At 41.6% G+C, this 5,668-nt stretch overlaps 1 non-coding gene across 1 annotated transcript; it reads right to left on the bottom strand.

The window, feature by feature from the left end:
- Positions 1–1,242: 1,242 nt before the first annotated feature.
- LOC141645225 (small nucleolar RNA R71) lies at positions 1,243–1,349 on the bottom strand. The gene has a single exon (XR_012544809.1). It is a non-coding gene; the product is annotated as a small nucleolar RNA R71 (small nucleolar RNA).
- Positions 1,350–5,668: the final 4,319 nt, after the last annotated feature.

Below are 5,668 nucleotides of genomic sequence, written 5' to 3'. Positions count from 1 at the left end.
CTTGTTGAATGTTTAGGAATTGACTGACCCAATAAAGATCGAAAGATAAGGAAGGGAGATAGCCTACCTAATTAAGACGACTAAATTAATAAGATCAAAAGATGTGTTAATTTAGCCTTTTAAATCACTTTTCAGGACGAAAGTTAGCATTAGTGATATTAGGGACCTGTAGCGAGATCGAAAGATGCTACCTGTTGAGAATGGACCGAGAGGACATCTTATTTTCCCGTCTCACGTGTTTGTTTTAGACCTACCTAGGATGCTGTCGCCGAAAATATAGTGAACCGACCATCTTAGCACCCTTTTAATATTTGATTTCATCTACCAGCTTAGTTTACTTTTCATTTATTGCCTTTAGTCATAGATGAACACAAAACAAATCCCCACTCACTTGTTACTTTGAGACTAGAATTAGATCAGTTTTAATTGCATCGCCTCCCTGTGGTTCGACCCTGACTGCCACTAGCTATAGTAGTAGTTTGGACTATAAATATTATTTTTGGTGCATACAATGACTGGCATCAAATGTTGGAGCCGTTGCCGGGGAGGCAATTGTTTAAAATTTTTAGTTGTTTCTAATTTTAGTCTTTCTCTTAGTTTAAGGGACATCTGTTCCTTAAACTATTCTCATATTCTACTTGTAGTTTCTTCTTATGCGCAGGTCACAGGGTGGTGAATTACTACCGTTCAATCCTGAGATTGAGAAGACTTTGCGTGAGTTGAGACGATCGTCTAGAGTATTGCCGACAGAGGAAGAGCTGAGTACTCTGTCTAGTTACTACGAGAACGAGCTGTTTGAGGAGGATCCACCTTCGTCACCTATTTCTACTTCTTCAGCAGAGACTGTCACATCTCCGGACATGGTGAAGAAGCAAGTATAGCCTTGATCACTCGAGCCGACAAAGTGAGAATCTCTATAAGGGATTCGCATTACCAGGGACGGACAGGAAATTCGAGCCGAAACCGTCCTATATCAACTTGGTTGAGAGAAACCAATTCGGGGGAGCTGCAAATGAAGATGCAGCCAAGCATATGGAGACATTCATTGATTATTGTTGTTCCATACCCTCACCAACCGGTGTGACCCAAGACCAAGTGAAGGAGACTATGTTCATATTCTCTCTTCGTGATGCTGCAAGGGAGTGGTACCGAGACCTGGATCGAGCTGCTAATGGGATCACTGATTGGAATTCGCTGGCCTTAGCATTCTACAAGAAATATTTCTCTGCCTCGAAGACCAATGCCATTAGAGCTCAGATCACGAGCTTTAAACAGGGTCCTGATGAGAATTTTCATGAGGCGTGGGTCCGTTTCAAGAAGCTGGTGCAAACTATTCCGCACCATGGGTTCGAGAAATGGAGCTTATGCAATCAATTTTATAATGGGCTCTATGACGATTAGAGGGCTATCCTGGATGCGGCAGCTAATGGTAGATTCCAGGAGAATGTTGGAGAAACTAAGGGGTGGAAAATTATTGATGATTTGGCCACCCACAAAGCTGAGTATGGAAATTCCAGGGGAAATCAAAGGAGAAGTGCTGAATCCCCTTCTGTAGCTGCATTAGAGGCTCTTACGGCGAGATTTGATAAGTACGAGTTGGGAGGAGCTTAAAAAGGAGGGATCTATCATGTGAATGCTGTTTCAGACGGTCCTTTTGTCTGCAAGAGATGTGGAGGAGAAGGACATGTTTTAGACAACTACAGCATTCCCTATGAATCCTGTGCTGCTTTTCAACATTATAGGCAGAAAAACACTTATTTTGAGCCGAATGTCCATCCGAACTTGAGGTGGAGTCGCCAAAATGTCCTAAATCCGATTCCACCTCCACAGCAGCAGCAGCAGCATTATGTGCCCCCTCATAAGCAGCAGCAGCCATATCAAAAGCCTTCGTATGTTCCACAGCAGCAACAGTAGTCCCAAGGCTCCGATTTTGCCGAGTTGAAAAATTTGTTGCTGAAAGAGTCTCAAGCTAGAGAGGCTGGGATAAAGATGTTAGAGAGCCAAATTGCTCAATTGGCTAGCAAGAGTGCAACTCAAGCTCTGGGGCATTTACTGTCGCAGACGGATCAGAAGGAGACCCTTAATGCTATTACTTTGAGGAGTGGGTCCACCCTTGAGGGGCCCGCTATGGTCGAGGAAGTTACTGGAAAGGATGAGGTGGAACCAAGCAAGAAGAAGGCTATAACGAATAATGGCAAGAAAAAGACGATCAGCAGGTATGTCAGTCGATCGACTGACATACTCAGTCGATCGACCAGTCCGCGAAGTGACACAGCTACTGTTCATGTAGAAGTCAGTCGATCGACTGACATGCATGGTCGATCGACTAACTACGCTACTGATGGTGAGTCTTTTCGTCCTCCAATGCCAAATAACTTGAGGGACCACTTATTTCGGGGTATGACTACTCCGAAAATATTGAGGCAAGACCCAAATGCTGATGGGTCAGTCCCGGTTCCGAAGTATGACCTGATGATGATTAATGGTTCATTTTTGAGACGGTCTGAAGAAGGGTTAAGCTACAACAAAGAGAAGGTAGTGGATTTTCAGCCTAAGTCCACCGATGCCGGCATGAGAGACCTAGAGGAAAGGGCTAAGTTGCTTCTTTCAGCCCCTTATCCGGAGAGATTAGTGCCGACAAAGGAACAGCTATCATTTAACAAATTTGAAAATGTTATTCGTAGCTTAAACGTACAAGTTCCTTTTCTTGAATTAGTTAATCAAGTGCCTGCTTACATGAAATTTATGAAGCAACTTTTGTCTACAAAGAAGTCACTTGAAACTGTGCAATCTGTCGCACTAACTGAGGAGTCATGTTCTTATTTAACCCACACTGCACCTCATCAGCTAGAAGACCCAGGTAGCTTTTCAGTCCCATGTAGTATTGGCACCTTTTCTATCGAGAAGGCCTTGTGTGACCTAGGAGCCAGTATTAGTGTAATGCCCTTGAGTCTTGCTAGGAAGTTGAAATTGACTAGGTTTGCAGTTACCAACATGATAGTACAGATGGCTGATCGATCTGCGGTCCAGCATATAGGAGTCTTAGAAGACATTCCCGTGCAAATAGGAAAGTTCTTTTTCCCTGTTGACTTCGTTGTACTAGATATGCCCGAGGATGCCCACATTCCTATCATTTTGGGTAGACCATTTCTGCACACTGCTGGTGCAGTTATAGATGTTGGTTCACGGACTATGACCTTTAAAGTAGGGATGCATTCCATTGTCTTTGCCCAGACAGCTAAGAAGAAAGACCTCATGTGGCTAGTCACCTGTAATACGGTTTCTGAAAAGAAATCCTATTTTGTGCTTTCTGATATGCCTGCCTCTATACCTGTTTCTGCTACAACACCTCCGCCCCAGATTGGGAGAAAATTGGAGGAAAATTCTTCTGTTTTGGATATTGCAGGAGCTGGTTTGGGGAAGGAAGGGCCGCATGTTGCTCCAGTTGTGAAGGAGCCAATCGTTCAAAGAGGCGGCCTAGGATGTCTTAGCTATGGCACTGATAAGGAGCCTGATGAGGAGCCAGTCAAAGTGACGAAGTCCGATTTGAATTCTGATGAGCCGGATGAAGTTATTGATTGGAGAGATGCTGAAGCTGTTGATCCGTTGAGTTCTCCAGATGTTGGAGTTGAGAAGAGTGCAGCTGAAGAGATGAGCACTGTAGAGGCTACTTCTTGTAGCCAGAAGCCGAGCAAGTGGGCCATTCCGTGGCCGTTCTTGATCAACTATTAGTTGATTAAGACTTTACAAACATTTTATTTGCTTTCGTTAAACTTTCTCTTTTATTGCTTTTGTGTGCGCGAGACTTCGCATTTTAATAAGTTTGCTTAGGATTTTAAACACTTTAGACTGTTACTTTGGGTTTTGCGCAATTTTGGGCGCGTTTTTATGTGTATTTGCAGGTTTATAGACAATGTTGGCTAATTTATTGAGCTAATTCAAAGAAATCAGAACTTACATCAGGTTTTCCAGTCGATTGACTGCCTTCTATGGTCGATCGACTGAGCTGCGACTTCCAGGAGGTTTTGTCCCTGTTCACTCTGGTCGATCGCCTGGGTGATGTGGTCGATCGACCATGTTCGCTGCTGTACCTATTTTCGATCATTCCCCTGCTGTGTTTGGTCGATTTGCGGGGTTGAGGGAGTCTTTTCTCCACTTTATTCTCTGACTCATTTCTATTTTCTTCCGTTTCTTTATTTTACACATAATTTTGCGTTTCATAAATTGTTTTCTCGGATTACGCGCGGTATTTTGTTTCTTTTCAGGTACTTATGGTAGCCCTGCTGGCTACTGAAACCTCCTAGCTCACGCTGGTTTGGGGAGGTTTCCTTTTGCTGCGCTTAAAGTCTTGTGAGTTTCCGAGTTCTTACTTCCTGTCCTTCTTTAGTTATTTAACGCAAATTCCCGTTTCCCTTTTATTTTATTATATGATTTTGCACAATGGGGACATTGTGTGATTTGGTTTGGGGAAGGGTTTTGCGTTGCATTTCATTTGCTTGCATTCACGTTTACATTTTTGTCTTGCATTGTTGTTTATTTTCTCTTATATATACAGAAAATTCAAAAAAGAAAAATTGAAAAATTTCAAAAATCCAAAAATCCAAAATTTTCACGTTTATTTTAGCATATAGGTGGAGTCGGAACGGTAGTATTTCAATGATGACATTGCATTTTCAGCTATTTTATGCCTAAGCCTTGCTAATTGACATGTTATTAATAGAATCATATGCATAATCTACGAGTTTTCGTTAATTATTTGCTGAACTTGAAACTTGACTTAGATTTTTGGCAAACTACATCATTTTCTGAGATTTAGAGCCTATAACTGGTGACATCTATGATCGGTTTATCTAGGATTGTGAGTAGTTACTCCTTATGAGACATGTTATATAAATATGCATAAATATGAACTTAATCTGCTTAATACCTGTATGCATTCGGTTTGTGGTTTGTTGACACATGTGGAAGAGGTATCCTTTATTCATTTTGCCCATAAGCTTCACACTGCCAAAAATAGCCTTTTTGTCCCGTTACTACATCCTACATTTAGCCTGCCCTAGTCAAGCTAGTAGTTTATGTTCTTGGGATTGTTACTTCATTTTTGGTAACTAATGCTCATTTTGAGATGTTGTTGGGAAGATGAAAAAGGAAGGAAAGAAAGAAGAAAAATAAAATAGAATTGAAAAGAAAAAAAAAAGAGAAGAAAAATGAGGAAAAAAACGTGTGCTATAGTGCAGGGGGCGGTCGATCGACTGCCCATCTTGGTCGATCGACTGAAGCCCGAGAAAAGAGAAAATAAAATCACGTGGTTAGAGTTTTCATCAGTTTGTGATTTTAATCCCATGCTCTATTATCATCATATGGGGAGTTGATTAATTATTTCGGAGATTGTGAGATTTGTGCTTGCTATCAGCACCGTTTCGATTGGAAGTTTGAGCACGAAGTTGGATGTTGTTATAATTTGGTTCCCTTAGTTACTAGCTTGGCTTTTAACTCTGTTTTTATCCAATTTATTTTAGCCTCTTCTTACCCATACCTCACATATCCATATTTACCTCGGCATGTGTCATGGTCATCCGTTTGGTAGGAATGCATATGTACGGTTGTAGAGATTATTTTCATATTAGATTACAGGCATGTTCTTATAGGTCGTAGTTAGGTGAGTGTC

Source organism: Silene latifolia, chromosome 2, assembly GCF_048544455.1.
Source record: "Silene latifolia isolate original U9 population chromosome 2, ASM4854445v1, whole genome shotgun sequence".
NCBI lineage: Eukaryota > Viridiplantae > Streptophyta > Magnoliopsida > Caryophyllales > Caryophyllaceae > Silene > Silene latifolia.
This window is presented reverse-complemented; position numbering and strand designations above follow the sequence as displayed.